Source organism: Manis pentadactyla, chromosome 5, assembly GCF_030020395.1.
Source record: "Manis pentadactyla isolate mManPen7 chromosome 5, mManPen7.hap1, whole genome shotgun sequence".
In the NCBI taxonomy this organism is placed as follows: Eukaryota; Metazoa; Chordata; class Mammalia; order Pholidota; family Manidae; genus Manis; species Manis pentadactyla.
Genome location: NC_080023.1, coordinates 102,979,778 through 102,998,420, shown reverse-complemented (window position 1 = coordinate 102,998,420; position 18,643 = coordinate 102,979,778). Strand labels below are relative to the sequence as shown.

Genomic DNA, 18,643 nt, shown 5'->3' with positions numbered 1-18,643 from the left:
ATCATACGTCTGCTTTTTACTAGCTGCACAGATTCAGATTTTTAGAATTGTGTTAGGCCTTCTATCCACAATGCTTTTCATAGATGAGCTGATTTGTTAAGTACCTTTATGGAAGGACCCATACTGTGTCAATAGGATGGAGTTAAAATGGCTCCCAGGTTAACAACTCTGGCTGCTCAATCAGTTTGGACTACTGTACCTTCCCCTGGTTTGATCTTCCAGGGTTGGGACTTGAGAGGTTTGTGGCTAGAACTGATGAATTGGTACACTTTTGTGAAAACAGTGTATGTGGTTAAATTTGCTCTTATAAAGCAGCAACAAGGAGCCACCAAATCAAATTCTACAGTAAAGTCCTCTTTTAAAAGCTGCCCATTATGTTGACAGCACCAAAAAGAGAAAAATGAATCTGTGAAAATAGTTGACAGAAAGACTCCAAGTAATGTATCAGCACAGCCTAGCAAGTTGGATAAGACCAGAGGCTTTGGGTCGGACCCCAATGTGATGGCCACTTACATCCCTAAATTTGTGTTCTCACCTGTGAAATGTGGGAGTTTATGTCTTTTCCACAGGATGTTTTAAGGAATAAACTAGATGAAATTTGTAAAGGAAGAATACTAGATATAGCACATTTTGTCAAATGGGGAATCATTCACTTTGGTCATCCTAATGGACAGGTTCTGAATGGTTGTGCTCATTTTATTTTTTCACTTCCAAACAGTTTTCTGACTAGGTAGGGACACATGTTCTGAGCACTTTAAGGCAAATTGAATCCAAGGAATAAGAACTGGCAGTTATTCAGTGCCTATTTATGTATTGCGCACCTTACATATTCAAAGCAGCTTCATTCTGATAATAACCCTACCAGGGAAATTTTATTATCCCCATTTTACAGATGAGAAAACAGAGCAAAATCCAACCTAGCCAAACTATTCTTTTGACTGTCTCTTGATCCATCTTGGTATTTCCTTCCTCTGAACCTTTCCCAGTGACACTGCTGTGGCTTTGATGCTTTTACCTTCTTCTCCATCAATTCAGACGTTTACTCATGGTGAATAAGTCATATCCTGTAATTTTTTACCACTCCCTTGGCAATCAGCACTTGGTGTCTGATGCTGTGACCAATATTTGAAAGCCAACTAACTTGTCACTATTGTACTGCATGCTCTGTTTGAGCAAAGGGAGCAGCATTTATTTAAAAAATACATCATCAGGATCTGGCCCATAAATATTTACTGAAAATCTAAAAGAAGGAAAGAAAATATGTCTGGGCTCTTCTTTTCTTTTTTTTTAATTTTTATTAAGGTATTATTGATATACACTCTTATGAAGGTTTCACATGAAAAAATAATGTGGTTACTACATTTACCCATATTATCAAGTCCCCATCATACCCCAATGCAGTCACTGTCCATCAGTGTAGTAAGATGCCACAGGTTCAGTTTCCCTTCTCTGTACTACAGTGTTCTCCACATGACCCCCCACAACATGTGTACTAAACATAATACCCCTCAATCCCCATATCCCTCCCTACTGACCCACCCTCCCACACCTCCCCTTTGGTAACCACTAGTCCCTTCTTGGAGTCTCTGAGTCTGCTGCTATTTTGTTCCTTCAGTTTTACTTTGTTGTTATACTCCACAAATGAGGGAAATCATTTGTCTTTCTCTGCCTGGCTTTCACTGAGCATAATATCCTCCAGCTCCATCCATGTTGCTACAAATGGTAGGATTTGTTTCTTATGGCTAAATAGTATTCCACTGTGTACATGTACCACCTCTTCTTTATCCATTCATCTACTGATGGACACTTGGGTTGCTTCTATATCTTGGCTATTGTAAATAGTACTGCAATAAACATAAGGGTGCATATGTCTTTTTGAGTCTGAGAAGTTATATTCTTTGGGTAAATTCCCAGGAGTGGAATTCCCGGGTCAAATGGTGTTTCTATTCTGAGTTTTTTGAGGAACCTCCATATTGCTTTCCACAATGGTTGAACTAGCTTACATTCCCACCAGCAGTGTAGGAGGGTTCCCCTTTCTCCACATCCTCACCAGCATTTGTTGTTCTTAGTCTTTTCGATGCTGGCCATCCTTACTGGTGTGAGGTGATATCTCATTGTGGTTTTAATTTGCATTTCCCTGATGATTAGTTTAGTGATGTGGAGCATCTTTTCATGTGTCTGTTGTCCATATGAATTTCTTCTTTGGAGAATTGTCTCTTCATATCCTCTGCCCATTTTTTAATTGGGTTGTTTGCTTTTTGGGTGTTGAGGCATGTGAGTTCATTATATATTTTGGATGTTAACCCCTTGTCAGATATGTCATTTACAAATATATTCTCCCATACTGTAGGATGCCTTTTTGTTCTGTTGATGGTGTCCTTTGCTGTACAGAAACTTTTTAGTTTGATGTAGTCCCATGTGTTCATTTTTGCTTTTGTTTCCCTTGCTCGAGGAGATGGGTTCAGGAAGAAGTTGCTCATGCTTATATTCAGGAGATTTTTGCCTATGTTTTCTTCTAAGAGTTTTATGGTTTCATGAACTACATTCAGGTCTTTGAGTACACAAAAGTAAATGGGGTTAAACAATAATCCAATTTCATTCTCTTGCATGTAGCTGTCCAGTTTTTTCAACACCAGTTGTTGAAGAGGCTGTCATTTCTGGACTCTTCTTGAAGAGTTTCCTGGGTAAATACTATGCCTTAAGTTTTTTGGTATCTCTTTCAGCATTGAGCTCAGTGCTTTGAATGAAATAAGAATTTAAAAATTTTTTTCAATGTTCTAAATTAATATTCAGAAATCATGCAAAATTGAGTTTGAGGTTTCTAATAAATTTTTAATTTTTGAAAATCCAGTGATATTTGTATAAGATACTGGTAATTCTTGTTTAAGTTAAATGCATTTAAATGCAATATAATGATTTTTAAATATGCCATTTTACTTCGTGAGAAAACTGAAACTCAAGAAATATATATGTTGAGCTTGTCTACACCTTTAAAATTAAGGCAATTTTTTTTTAGTAATGGTTTCTTTGTAACATTCCCTAAATATGTTCCTTCTTCCTTCAAACCCTCATTAACTCCACACACCCATATTGAACCAAGATGACAGACCCATCCTTTGGGTCTCTATTTTAGATGTTATTTTCTCCAAGAGTACTTCCTTGATGCCCCACTCCCACCCTTTTCATGGACTTGCTCAACATTCCATTATTCCGTTGTTACATCACATGGTAATTACCCAATTCTCCACCCAAATACAGATTCCTGAGAGCAAGGGCCTTGTTTATTCTCAGCAGCTACTATAATGCCTAGTGTATAGTAGGTGCTCAACAAATATTTACTAAGTGAATAAATGCCTGCAGGAAGAATGAAAGGTAACTAAGGCTTACTGTTTCAACTTGACGTTGGTTTAGTGTATAAGAATCATCTCATTAGAGGTAATCATTAATTTTAAAGGTATTTAGAGAACTACTTTAAGAACTGTGCAACAGCCCATGCCATGGAGAGGGTGGGGTAGGGAAGGGATTGAAACTGAGCCAACAGACAAAAGAATGCCTGGTACTGATTCAGTGGTATGGCCAGGGATATGACACTGTTTCACCCAAGTCTCAGGATTTCTATAATGCTTTCCACCAGTTCTTTTGCCTCAGTTCCCAGAGTAGAGATACCAACAGCACTCTACAGAGGTAAATATATGTGTCATAGAGTCTATTTACATTTGTGTAAAATGAGAAATATATTGTACAAGTACAACTGAGATGGTGGCTGGTCTACAAGCAGAATATGATAAGACTTTGATCTTTCAATGTATTTTCATGATTGAGCCTATTTCATATGACTGGTTCTCACAAATCCTTTATAGTCTTAGAATTATTGAGGGCCCCAAGGAGCTTGTGTTTATGTGAATTATTTCTAACAGTATTCACTATATTAGGAATTAAAACAAAAATGTTAAAATATTTACTCATTTCTAAATAACTATAGTGTATCAACTACATGCCAATACCATTTTTCTGAAAATAACTGTATTTCCAAAAAAAAAATAATTAAGGGAGAAAAGTAGCATTGTTTTATATTTTTGCAAGTTCTTTAGTGTCTGGCTTAGTAGAAGACAGCTGGATTCTCCTATCACTTCTGTATTCAATCTGTTGGTATATGTTGTTTTGTTTGAAGTAAATTAGGAATATCCAATTTCACACAGATACATAGTTGGAAAATGAAGCAGCATTGTAATAAATTTTTCAAATAATTCTAGATATTTTTCTTTGATGCTGCACCGAAACTTCACAAATGGTAGTTTCTTAACCTTATAATTGAAATGTGGAATATGAAACTGTATCAGTTAACTTTTCATGTTGTTATATTAAAATTAATTGGTCTATCTTATACTTTGGTTCATCAACTCATGAATGTTTTTCTAGCATCATACATTATTGGGCATTTGGAAAATACTGGTTCATTGAGTTATGCAGATCTTCAGTGTCGATACATTCCATCATACAACACCACATTAATTAAAATATCACCAACATATTAAAAAATACTTTTTCTAAGTCTAAGTCTAAGTACTGGGGAGCTAGCTGTCAAGCTCATGGTTGCAGAGAGAAGCTTTCTAAATTCTGTGTTTTTAACTTGAAGAGTCAAACTTCACTGAAAATAAATACTGCCAGTTGCTTAACTTGAAGTCACAGGTTCCCCTAATTTGTTTTGGAAAAAATGTCTGCCAGTTATCCAAGTGTGAGTAACCATAGCTTGTCGGTTGTTCTTGCAAGTAAAAATATATCTCATGAAAAAAGCAGCTGATTTAGCAACAATTCAATTACACAAGTGTTTTAATTCAGGATAAACATTGTACTTTGGTATGCAGCAGAAGAATTTTATGTGTGCCTCCCATTTTTGCCACACAAAACAGTAGGACAGAGTCAAGGGTTGAAATTTAACAAAATAAGTAATTTTTACTGCTTCATCAAGGACTTCTTAAGTAAAATTGACATTTGTGGTGCCACTCCTTGATCCATGCTAAGGTGCTAGCAGTTTTATCCTCCATTGCTTTTGTACTCTTAGTGCAAATATCAACAGTGTTAAAAAAAAAAAGGAAAAGTCAAAATTAACATGTTTGAATTAATATGATAAAAGCTTTGGCCTTGTGGACCTCTCTGAAAGGTCTCCTGTCCTTTCCAGGGGTCTACAGACCATGCTTGGAGGACTGCTGCCTTAAGATATAGTCTTGAACTAGGAGTTCTCTTAAATAGACTTTATTTACACTTTCAATTTCATAACCATTTTTGACAACTTTTCCCAATTGGCTGAATATTTATGAATTTCATAGTTTAAAAGTAAACTCAGATATAAATACTCAAATCTCTGCCAAATGCTTGAATATTATATACTACCTAATCCTCACAAATAATTTCTAAGTCAGCTATAATTTTTTCATTTGTATACTTAAAAAAAAACAAAAATAAAAACTCTGTGAGGTTATTTGTCTCATAGCCAATAATTATCACAGTCTAGAATTAAATACAAGTCTGAAGTCTGTCTGACTAAATGCATGTTTTATTTAATAGTGCACATTGCCCAAGTCCCTCAAACACACTGAAGATGTTTACATACTATATAAATATAATTAGACACAGAGAAGACAGATATATTGATATATGCAAATCCTGATGTTCAAAACAGAACTATTTTTAGGAACTTTCATAAAAACATCCTTCACAGAGTTCTTCAAGAATTTTTCCCACAGATTTGGTTTGTCATGAATTGGCTGAATTAAAGACAAGTCACCTAAACCTCATTTGGACTCAGTTTCTTCCTAATGACAATTTTAAAGCACTGTCTCAATCCCTGGCTTATTTGAACTGCCCACCAGTTCTGTAAGATTCATGGGGTAGATTCTGTTACCTTCAATTTACTGAGGAGAAAACTGACTTTCAGGGAACTTCACTGCCTTCTCAGCCTTTCCCTCTCCACCTGCTTTTCCCTCAGTTTCAAGCAAGTGAGACCAGGAGGCTCACACAAGAAAAATAAAAATACAACTACTACAAAAATGCTCTTCTTAGAACTCTCTCTCCTTCCCCTCAGAACCAAACTGTTAGGTAAATGAGCTTGCCCTCTTGTGTTTGCACGATCTCACCTTCTCTAGCTGCAATTATCTGGATCCTTCACACACATACACCATAAACTACAATTGCTTCTGTCAAGATCACTCAGACATTTTGTAAAGAGCAGCAATTGCTTTTCAGTCTGGTTGTCTTGATCACTCTGCCACATTGACCCTGATCCATGTCACTCCCTTGGCTTTATCATCTCTGCTGTCTCCTCCTCCCTCTCTGGTCTCCAGCTCTTTCCTTTGCAGGTTCCTCTTCCTCCATCCATCCTACCAAGCACATTGCTGTTCTGCCAGGTCCCATCCTAAGTCTTTTCTTTCTGGCTTGCTTTCCTCCTCTCCCTGGCTTCAGGAAATACCCAGACGCTGATGATTGCTGAGGGCTCCTTCCAGCTTGGTCCTTCTCTCCTAGGAACTCTCTTTCTGGCTGTCTTTCAGTGCTACACCCAGATGCCCCACGTTTACTCCCATATCGACAAGTTTAAACAGAACTCATTATATTCTTTCTAAAACTGCCCCTATCTATATGTTGTATCTCACAGCAAACAAGACTATCACCTGCCTTCTTGCCTCAGCCAGAAACCTCACAGTCAGTCTAGACTATTCCTCTTCTCCATTACCCTCCATATCCAATCAATCAATCGGTCCTGTCTATTAGATTTCCTAAATATCTCTAGAGCTGTCCCAACCTTCCAACTGGCACTTCCACTGCCTTAGTTCAGACCTAATTTTTCCCTCTGGAAATAACCTCCTCACTCTCTCTCCCATCTGTCTTCCACAGTGATACCAGAGATAATTTTCTAAAGCTCCTATCTGCTGACACTTAAAAATCTTAAAATCTGTCCTTGCTTAAAACCCTTAATAGTTTTCCAACCATGAACCACCTTCAGGAAAGTTCTAGCTCTTTGGGCTTCTAGAGCATTGGTGTGGACTGGCCTTGCTTACTTCTGCTGCAATCCAGCCACACCTAATTCTCCCAGTTTCCAGGACACACTGTGTACTTTGACACTTTCCTAACCTTTCACTTGCTTCTGTCTGTGCAGTGCCCTTGTCTCCCTGTCCCTGTTCGCCTGGCATTCTCTTCATCTTTCAGACCTCTATACTAAAATCTCTACCAAGGAGAATTAGCTGCTTCCTTTTCCATGCTCCTGCTTGAACAGGTACGTTTATTATAGTGCTAATCACATCTCCATTTATGCCTCTGTCCCCCACCAAGCCGTGCACTCCTCAAATGCAACACGCACTATGTCTTTGAAATCTCAGCACCAAGATATACATGGTGCACAATAGTCACTTAATAAATGTTTAACGAATGCCCAAATGGTTTGCTCTGGGCCATATCTCATTAAGTGCAGGAGTCACTTCTCCAGATCTTCTGGCAGACCCCTTTTCCTACCTCATTGTCTCATATGCAAAACATAAGCTTGCACAGTGATCTCAACATCCCTTTTTGGCGTTTAACATTCTATGGCTTTTACAAAACTATTTTGTGAAGTATAAACGGTTTTATAAATCCACCTACTTCAGTATTCTGAACTTAGGAGCCACTAAACTCAAGGAGCTGCACTGGAAGAGCCCTCAGTGACCAGGGACTTAACAAAAGGCCAGTTTTTAATATGACCTCAGAAAGGTAGATTTTCACCTTCATTTCTCGTGGTGATGAGAAGAGAGCAAGTATTTTTCATGCTTTTCATTGACACTCTATCTTAATGAACTACATGTTTTGAGAACTTAAAATTCAAGTCTAAAAACCAGGTTTGCTGGAAACTAGGTTCGCACTTGCGAAAATGAGATCACTAAATCACTCGGTACTTTTTCCCCATTTTCCTCTGCCCAGGCCAGGTTGCTAATTAGGTAACTTCTTATCATAATTACCTAGTCAGTCTTAATGGCTTCACACACTCTGCTCAGTCTCTCGCTGGTCCAGTAGGGCTGCTTTTCAATCGTTAAAACAGCTGCTGAGTTTCAAACCAGAGGGGGCTTGGTGTGCGACTAGGGGGAAGCGCTCCCAGAGTGAAGGCTGTGGTAGGCAGGCTGTCGGGTAAAAAGTGGGACACGAATGCACAGTTTGCACACTCTGCATTCCGCCTCCAGTCTTCTGGACTTAGCTCGTCTGCCCACCCCGCCCCAAGCCAGCCTCGGAGTTCCCCTGTATTTGTGCGCCCGGGTTTCCCCGACGGGCCAAGGGTCCCGCGTACGCGTCTCCCTGGGTTTTGGGGTTCACAGGGGGTCTCGGTAGACCTCCCTTTCCTTCCCGCGACTGGAGGTAGGTGAGGACCGCTGTATGTTCCCGGCGATGCCTCCCGCAAGGGTCCCCGCTTGGCGAGCGCTGGGGTGTGTATGCGCGCGCGCGCGGTGGCGCGCAGCGGGAGGGAGGAGGGACTGAGGGGGAGGCAGCGGGCAGAGGAGGGAGGGGGCGGGCGGGCAGCGGCGGGGCGGGAGGGAGAGCGGCTCCGGGCTTCAGCGGTGACACTCGGGAGCGAACGCACACTCCCCACTCGGAGCCGCGAGAGAGCGGAGCGAACCGAGCCGCGCGCCCGCCGCCGGCCCGTGCGCCCGGCTCTCCACGCGCTGCGCTCCAGCCTGGCGCCGGTGCCCCGAGCGGCCGTCCGCGGAGCCCGCGCCAGCCCGGCCCGGCGCTGCAGCATCCTCCCGCCGCCCGGCCCCCGCACGCTCCCCGCCTTTAAAAAGAACCTCCCGCCGCTGCCGCGCTCGGCCCCGGGATCCTCCAGCCCCGCGCTTCTTCGCGCTCCACTTCGCAGCAACTTCGGCGGCCGCGCGCCGCCAGCCTTCGCCCGCCTTTGAAGTTTGCAGCGCCGGCCGCAAAGTTGGGACACGTCGGCCGATTTAATTTGCTCTTTTATTTGACTCCTCTTCTGCCACCTCTCCCCCACCCCGAGTCCCTTCGGTTCCTGAGTTCTGGTGCTTAGCATCTTGGCGAGAGCGGGGACGTGGACTGTTTTGCACACCGCAATTTGGGAGGGATTTTTTTCTCTTCTCCCCAAGGAAAAACAGACTTTTTTAAAGGTAAGTAGCGACAGGGAAACATATCCCCGACGCCTCGACGCCTTAGCCTGCCACCCCGAGACCTGGCACGAGGAGCGTCTACGCCCGAGCGCCGCACCGGGATGGGGAGGGAGTGGAGGCGCGTGTCCCCTAACTCGGAGGGGCCCAGTTCTCGGTCACCTCTGGGCAAGGGCTCCCGATCCCGAATTGCTGAGGGCGGAGGGCGTGGAGCAGGGCTCCCTCGGTTTTCCAGGCTGGCGTCGTGGCTGGGCGGCCCGAGCGGTGTTAGGAGGAGGTGGAGGGGCAGTTCACAGGCCGGGTCAGGGGGGTCGGTGCCCTGGGTGCGGCGGAGTCCGGGGCGCCGCAGAGCCTTCATCCCCGACTTGGCCTGGACACTGTCGGCCTGCCTGGAGGGCTGCTGCCTCCTTCTCCAGGTTCATGCCCTCCGCCTGCCGCCAGAGAAAGTCTGCGGGAGTGGGTCTTGCAGGGCGCGTCTGCGTGTGCGGCGAAGAGCGAGGGGTCAGGGCAGAAAGCGGGGCTCGCCAGAGAGCAGGGCGGGCGCGGGTTCCAGGCAGGGGGCCCCGAGCCACCCATCCCGGAGCGCTGCGATCCCGGCTGGCCTCTCCCGGCCAACCTCCCTCCGCTCGGGCTCCTCATTTGTCCTCTGCGTGATTAGGCGTGCATCGTGAGAGAAACTTCCTCGATCTGAGCAGGGTGGCCTGGGACCGGCTCCTTCTTCCGCTGGGAGGACAGAGCAGCCACGGAGCGTCGCTCCCTCCCGCCCCAGGCCGAGAGACAGAGTCGAGTCCTAGACCCGTCAGTGCGCGAGTCGGGGTTCGCTCCTCTCGGCGCTACCTTCAGTGCTGAGCTGAGAGTCTGGGCCGCCCGACACTCAGGAATCTGGATGAGTGGTTCCCGGTCCCAGCTGCTCTCTTGGGGTACTCCGCAAACGGCTGGATTTGGGGTGCGGCTTCGTTTCATTGTGCGCCCTTCGTGCTCCTCCTCCTGCACCCCGACCCGAGGCCGAGGCCGGAGAATTTTCCGCAGCCCCCGCGCCAGCTCCACGCGGGTCTCCGAGGTCCCCTGAGTCTGCCGTGGGCCCCTCTGCCCTGGCGCAGAGCTGTCCTTCAGGCTAGATCGCGGTTCCCCTCCCGGTCCCCTTCGGGGCGCTGTCCATCTCCTGCTCTGGGTACAAGCAGTTCCTTGAAATCTGCTCTAGGTACAAGTAGCTCCTTAAGGGAAACCAAGACCTTGAGCGGGAAATGAACCTGAGCTCCTTAAAAATGTCTCTGTTTTTAATTTTTCTTTTTCCTTTCCTTTTCTTGGACAGAGTTCTTTCTAGCAACTTTGTTGGGTTGGTCAATTTACTTCTCATTTTTCGATCCTGCTAAATGACAGGACAGAATTTTATTTTATTTTTTCATTTAGTCTCTGATCTCTCCAAACACATTACCCTCTCTTCCCCAACCCCCAACCCCTCCTCCTCCTGCCTCGCTTCCTGAACCCTTTTTCTTTTCTGAAGGAGGGAATCTCCGCACCTCCTCCTCCCCTCCTCCCCCCACCAGGTCCCTGAGCGCCTGTGAGAACCAGGGGAGTCATCAATGGAAATAAATAGGACCCCGCTCCATTCTCCGCCCCCTTCAAACAAGTAAAATCCTCCCTGGGCTCGCAGGAGAGATAAAACATCCCTCCCGAGGGAGCGGTTGTGAGGATTTGATGGGATTGAATTGGTTTATTATCCTGAAAGATTTGATGGATGGATGCGGAAGGAAATATGCCTACAGAGCACAGCATGCTGAGGTCTATCGCTATTTATTATTATTCATTATTGTTTATTAAGAGTGATAATAGGGCCGTACCCTAGCTGAAGACTGTTTATATTTGGTTTTGGTTTTCTGCACTCTCTCATTACAGTGGTTTCAGAAAGTGAATACACCAGAAGAGTATTAATTCCTCACACATATCCTGCATATGGAATTTATCAAATGTCAAAAAGATACTGTCATTTTACCAAAGTTTTAACCCATGAACTTTTTAGAAGGTTGCAGGCTTAGGAAATGCCCTCATTTGCCTCAATCTGTCTCCTTAAAGTTCAAAAAACTTGGCAACATAATTAATTATGGTCCCAATTCCCATTTTCAATCTAAACCTATATTCAGGATTATATTAAAATATCCCCTCATTTATCCTTTAAAAGTTACTCTGATGAGTTTAAATTTGGGGGGAAAGGGCCAGCTGGGAATGAAGGGCCCAGAAGTTCCAGAAATTGTACTATTACAGATTTCTTTCAAAAATTCTTTGCTTCTTCCTTTAAAGAAAGAAATTACAAGTGTTGTCTCTGCAATTCTCAACTTCAGTGAATGTCCTTCGTCTTTATTACACACTCAAAACAACAGCTTGCAGCTTTGTCTGTATGACTGTTTTCATTTATATGTCAAGATGTTTTATTCATTAAACCTGTATGTCCAAGTCACAGGCTCGGTGTGGCAGTAACACTCTATTTTAATTATTAACTATCATAAAAAAAGAAGCTAGAACTCTGTAATGGGCCTAAATTGTTAGGAATTATGTGTGGTTTAAATTACACATTTATTTCAACAGAAGTGAAACCAGAATATTAAACATCTTTTAAATCATTTGCAGATACAGCTTTTCTCTATTAAGCTATAACAAAGTATATAATTGAAAAATATCTCTCTAAGAAAGAGGGGAACTCCTGCCCTCAGTTTATTTGTCCTAGTTCTATTGAACATTCATGTGTGAGGAGTAAAAAGTAATGTCATAACCTCAGCCATACCAACACTGAGGGAATGCTGTAATCCATGTAGCCACCCGTGGGTCAGTCTTCAGATAACTTAATGTAGCAACTTTTTCCGTTGTCTTCATGAACCTGGGGATTCAGATTTTCGTTTTCTCATTTGGATTTATTGGTCAGACTCTTTGTGTGATGGGGGAAAATCGTTTTGTTAAAACTCTAATACTTATGTGACATGAAGGGGAGAAAGGTAGAAATAAGATGTGTCTGTCTGTTATCTTCCTATGTTCATTTCTGGTAGTTCTATTCAATCTATCTAGAGGTCAGAATTTCTATTTAAAACAGATTGTGCTGTCATTGTTGTTAGCCCAGAACTTACTTTTCATTTTGCTATGATGAATAAGTAGATCGTGGAATAGAATGTCATACCTGAATTAACAGGTAGCATAGGAGCAGTGTGAATTCCACTAAAATCAAAATTACTTAATTTTCATCTCCTTTCCTTAGTTTTCCCAATGACAAGGTGGTGGAATCTAGTGAACAAGCAGTGCTCTCTCACACTTCTTTGCTCCCTCTCTTCTTGTCAGGTCTTGCTTTGGGAAGCCATGCACCCATGGTAGCATTCTGGTAATGGATGAAACTGTGCCAGGGTCGGTTGCCATCAGCTAGTCAGTCACCAGGAAAAAAGTAAATCCCATGGGCTTGTGTATTGGGTCAAAGGCAAGTGTAACCTACAGAAATCATTCTGATTATTCATTTGACCTTGAAACAGTATCTTGACCCTCCAAATATTTGTTTTGGAATGATTATTCTGAAGAATAATTTATTCTTCACCTGTTGGTTCAGTTACTTTGTAGAAGCAACAGCTAAATAGGTTACAGCTGAATAGTAAACAGTAAATCACACCAAATATTTGCTTTCAAAACTGATAACTGAATTAAATTCCTGCAATATTTAAATACTCCATTAAAAATACCTTGCAATTTAAACCCTAAAATTAGGATAAATTCTGCTTTATTTTTCTGTTATATTACAAAGCAAATGGACACCTGGGACTCATGCAGTCATGCTTCCACATGTCCTCTTATGAAGAAAATTAAATACTTGTTGGTTGTTGATATTCACTAAAAAAAAAAAAACACATAGTTTGACATGGAAAACCAAAACTGCAAATATCATTATGCCTCATATAGTGGTATGCTGACCACAAATTCAGCTATATTTCTGGGAAAAATACCGGTGGTTTTAGTGTGAGTCTAGTGATATCTAGTGAACAAGTGCTTGTTTGAATGTGTGTACAAATTCATGTCTCTTGCTGCTTCTGAGATGAGACCTGACTTTTGCTGTTCACAGCCTACCAGTGCCCAAGCCAGTGACGAAAGCAGGTGTATTCTTGGCTGCTTACTTTCTAAACACACTTCCTAAATCTGAAGATACTGTATGCATATGCACACCTTCCCCCTTCCTTTTGGTATTTTATTAAAACTGCAAACCAGCAAATCCATGCATTTTAGTCTTTTGAAATATTTGGAAAATAGGAAACATTTAATATTAATTAACCCAAAATGAAAAAAGGTGTGACTTGTTCTACATTTTACAAATTAAGAATAAGGTATTTCATCATACAGAATAAACATGAACTAGCAATATGTTTCTCCAGATTTTTCCTTTGGGATGAAGAGACAGATTTGACCACAGAACAGCTGGATATTGAGTCCTGTTACAATGTCAATTGTTTTAAGAACCCACTGAACTAGATTTGATTTAAACTTCACTGTAAAGTCCACAGACCCCCAGTTTGTAAGTACAATAATTTCCAAGATTACATGTCATAATTCCTTCAATAATTGCCAGATCCTTTGGAAACTTAAAGACTTTTTTAAGTGAATAGTTTTTGTTGAATAGTTTTTGGTTTTCGAATGTTAGTTTTTTTCCTGTAGCAAATTTGAACATGACACATATCTAATGTTTCATGTATTTCTCTGAAATATTTATTTTTAGTTTCACTTGTGAAAACTCTGAAATGAATCTTTTCTTTTAAAAAAGAAAAAATATGGCAGAATGCATATAATTAGTTTTTCCAATGTCTTTTCATCTTTTGAATTTCCTGCCTTTTATATGGTTATGAGAAAACAAAAAACATTTTTAGAAATATTGGGATTACATAAATTTTGGAAGAAACTCAAAAACATGACTACATAGATTGGAAATCAAGTCCTTTGAGCACGACTCGGACGCTGCCTCTGTAGTGTGGAGATTTTAAATGTCAGTACCCAAATAACAAAAACCCAGTTAGTGACATGCACTCTTGTCTGTTTCCTAATTGGAATGGTTTCAGCCAGTGTCACAAATAGTGGTGGCTGACTGAAGCAGATGGCAACTGTACAAGTTTCTGTCGGTTAGTGTTCCTTTTCCCTAACATGAAGTTGAGGTAGCCACCCTCTTCCAGATGTGTACTCAGAGAGCACATATTCCACAATCTAAAGACCTAGCCAAAAAACATGGACTCTATTCAAATGGGTGTTTTATCAACAACTAAAAATCCTCATAACAGCATCTTATTCTCTGAGGTAACGTCTTCATATACACAGATCTAGATAAAATATGAGACTGAAGTTTATCATTTTCTAAAATAAGTAGTAAAAATGGAACTTATAATTAGAAAGATTTGCGAAGTGTGATATCTTGTTTTTGAAATCACCATGACTTTTTTAAGTTACAGAAACTATGAACAAGTGCTTATATGTAAAGGTAGCTAATACTGTATCTGGAAGGTTGACAAACTGAGGAGCAACTTTGTGATACTCACTTGGAAATACTATGTTTTAAAGAGAAAAGCTAGTGTAAAAGGGCTTGGTTTATTTAGGGTTAGTTTCTCCAGTTTAGGTGCTTCAAGTGTTATGTATATACTCCAGGTGCCTCCTGGAGTTACCACTTACAGCACATTTAGTGAAAAATAAACTGTAGCAATCCATATAAACCTGGGAGATGGTTCTCTTTTGTTCAGGTCATATGTACTCTAAGACCATAGGTATTGCCAAATGTAACGTTATGCATTGTATTCCAGTAAAAAAAAAATGTGGTTTTGATTAAATTGTCAAGAGTCCTACCAAACCTCCCCACACACATAATCATAAATATGTACTTGATCCTTTTTAGTTACCCTGTTTATGATACATTTAAAAACAAATAATAAGTACATTTTTACACACATGGATACACTAGTATATATATCATGAACTAAATCTAAATATTATTCATATGTTGATAGCACTCAATAAATGTTGTCATTTCATATTAAATTACAGCATTCACTGAAATTCATTGATGTCATCAAAAGCTTCAAATTACGACTGATTCAGAAGTGACTGGATCCTGTAATTGAAGAGATATTTGTTTCCAACAGTGGTGGCAGAGATCAGACACAGCAGTGCTAGCTGAGACACTGGCAAACTGAGAAAAGATAGCACTCATTTAGCCCTTGAGTCTCACATATCTCAGTTCTATGGGTAATCCTTTGAAGTTTGCTAAAAGGTATTATGAAAATACATTACTTTTTTATGGAAAAATAAAACTGCCTCTTAAATAGGAAATAAAAATTTAATGCACTGATGAGTGCAGTAGCAGGATTAACCACACTCGTAGATGAACAAGCAGGCAAGTCCCATGAGAGAAGGTCCGAGAGGTGTTGGAGCAGCCATGCTGCCCCCAAATGTTACCAAGGCCTCTCATGGTACAAACATAATACCTGCAAAGTGATGTTTTCCTTTCTAAGTAATTTTACTCTTCACTGTCCCCTTTAAATATGAAGACACCCCTGGATGGGAAACAGGTTAAGCTGCCATCAGTGAACATTTTACAAAGATGTTAAGGGCTAGATAAAGCCAGATTGGAATGAAGCTAGTTTAGGAGAGAATTTTAGAAAAGGGTAATATATATCTTTGGATCTCTTAGCCTCTCCTTCTTTAGACAGCTTGCCTTTCACACATACCTGCTGTTTATTCTCTTCTCTGGTAACTGATTCTCAGTTTCTTATACTCTAGTATAAGTTAGGCCCACAGCCAGCTTTATGGACCGCACTTAGTGCCCCCATGCTTAGTTGAATGCTCTGTTGTCGCCATCTTGAAATTCTTAGTTTTTGAACAGGAGGTCATGCACTGGGGCCCCACAAATTTTCACTTTACCCTGTGCCCCAAAGATTATGGAGCACCTTGATTCCATCTGGATGTGAATTTAAGATATAGAACCTTGATGCTGAGGAATTATAAAGAACATTTGAAATTATCTTTGCAAAATTAACTCTAGTGAATATTTGCATTTAAGAACTTGTCCTTTAAGTGAAATGAAAGATACAGGATACCCTTTTAAAAAATTGAAATGGAAGTTTCCAATTGTTTCTAAAATCTTACTAAACAGATATCGAGCTTCTGATAGGGTCAACCTTGTAAAGCAGAGGTCTGTAAAGGGGGGTTTCCTCTTTGCCTTGTTATGGTACACAAAGATGTCTCATTTTGATGAAAGGGGAAAATAACTGGAAGCTCTATATGTATTTGCTTCTAGGTATAAGAGAGGAAAATAAGTTTTGTTAATATCACTTAGTACATCTATTGGCAAATATATCTCTTGACAAAGGCACTCTCATCAGTTGGTCATTGAGTGATTAAAAAGTAGAAAGTGGCAGAGTTGACAGTTTCTATGAAGTAAAAACAAAACAAGGTGAAAATAATGGCATTCTAATCAGCTCAGATAAGAAGCCAGCCCTACCCAGAAATTAACCAGAAAAAGATTTGATATACAATTTCATCCACTGTACTTAACTACAATACTCAACCCAGTATAGAGTACCTTATTTTTATATATATGAGACATATATTTTAATCACAATTCTAAGATTTTTGGAGATAATGCATTACAGAGCCAGAGGTCTTCAGACCCTCAAATACACTGGTCACCATTATCTTCAAGAGTGTTCTTGGTGATTTGTATAACCATTTCATAATTCTTGTTACTAATGAATAGATATCATCCATTATTTCTGAAAATTTCAGTATTGTAAGAGTTAAAAAAAAGTTATCCAATCTTCTTAATGCTCATAAAATGTATATGTGTTACATTTTGGAATTTTTATTTGAAATTTTGTTTCTCCATAAAGTTGTCAGTTATTAAATTAAATTGGTTTCTGTGCTTTGAATTTCACGATGTGAATGGAAGTTATTGTATTTATTAATAATATTATAACTGTGTATAATCTTTGATTATTTACAAGGTATTTCCACATCCATTATTTTCCATAATCTTCAAATGAACCCAGTGAGTAATATATTAACCCTCCTACTCCTGAAACTCATTTTCTGTAATCATGAAACTGAATGGCTATTTCTGAAATGTAAACTCAAAAAACTTTAAAATAAAGTGATAACTCTTTGGTTTCACAAGCAAAATTGGTGGAAACGTCTAAAAGTTTTAAAATGAGGTTAGCTGCTACATTAATTTGCAAGGGCACAGTTTGCTTAGAACTTTTTAATAATCTAATGCTTCAAAAATATCATTAATTTTGTTTAAATCCACAAGACCTTAATAGTGGGCTGCTTATGTGCTAAATGTCTGTTTGCTTTAGTGATAGTTAACTTATCACAGAATTTTTAAAGGAAAATTATTACACTCTTCCTCTTTTTAATCACTATTTAAGCTCATACCTAAAGAACTTGTCTTTGAGAGTAAAAATAGGCTGGCTCAAAAATAGCAAAAAGGTCTAGCAGTGGTAAATAGATAAGTAACACCCCACACCTGCCCTTCTAGAAAGTTAAAGTCCTTTTCAATAAGGGAAATAGTTGAAAGTGAAGTATGTTCTGTTGTAAACCTCCCTGCCTCCCATGTCCCCAACCACCATTTGCACAAATTCTACTCCAATCGCAAAAGGAAAATTAGTTTATTACTTTACTTTATTAAGTCCACACATGCCCGTGGAATCAACTTTGAAGGGAAATCTCTTTCCCTTTCTTCAGCTCTCTTCTTAATTCTTTGAAATGACCAGCTCTTCAAATCTAAATGCCCACAGATACACTATTTGTTGGGGCTGGTGTGTGTGTCTGTGTGTCTGTGTGTAATAGACAAAGTCTTTAACATACTTTGAAGCTGAGTTTATTAGGGACACACAACCCATGATTTTGAAACATATTCCAATTATGTATGGTAGGTACAACACTGAAAAGTCAGTAAGCTCCAGAGTCCCTTTTTAAATTAGTATTAGTTAATAGTAACTCAGCTCTACAGTTATTCCATTATTCCATTAATAATGTGGCATTTTTGAGAGGTAAGATCTGAAGTCAGATTGGTTCTAATATTTTATAAATAAATGATTTCCAAAATAATTGAATGAAATCATACATTTCAATGGAATAATGAGAGCTATTAGAGACACACGTTAGGATATTCCAAATATTCTAAAAGTTTAAAGCCCTTTACAACATAATGTGGAATGAGTAAGCTCAGACAATGGAAGTATTTATACACACACACACACACACACACATTAATACTTCAGCCACCAAATTCAGTCTATAATTGGAAAAAACTCTACATTTAAAGTTTATTCACACTTACAAAACAATGACAGCCAAGAAACAGTTTTGAAACATCATTTTCTCTTGGCAAGCTCAATCTTGTATAATGACCTATAACACTGTTGACCCCAAAGCTCACCAGCTGCAGCTTTTACTTAATGTTTCCACTAAAAAAACTTTTTTGAAAAAGAAGAAGCAGCACACGTAACTGT

At 40.2% G+C, this 18,643-nt stretch overlaps 1 protein-coding gene across 2 annotated transcripts in view; it reads left to right on the top strand.

Moving 5' to 3' along the window:
• The first annotated feature begins 3,562 nt into the window (after window positions 1–3,562).
• NDNF (neuron derived neurotrophic factor) overlaps window positions 3,563–18,643 on the top strand; it is a 55,582-nt gene continuing 40,501 nt past the window's right edge. Inside the window, exon 1 of one of the 2 annotated variants that reach the window (XM_036922990.2) lies at window positions 3,563–3,684. The gene's annotated coding sequence lies outside the window, so the exon portion shown is untranslated. Of the gene's footprint in view, window positions 3,685–9,003; window positions 9,135–18,643 lie in introns of those variants that run through there. The other variant, XM_036922988.2, reaches the window with a different exon arrangement.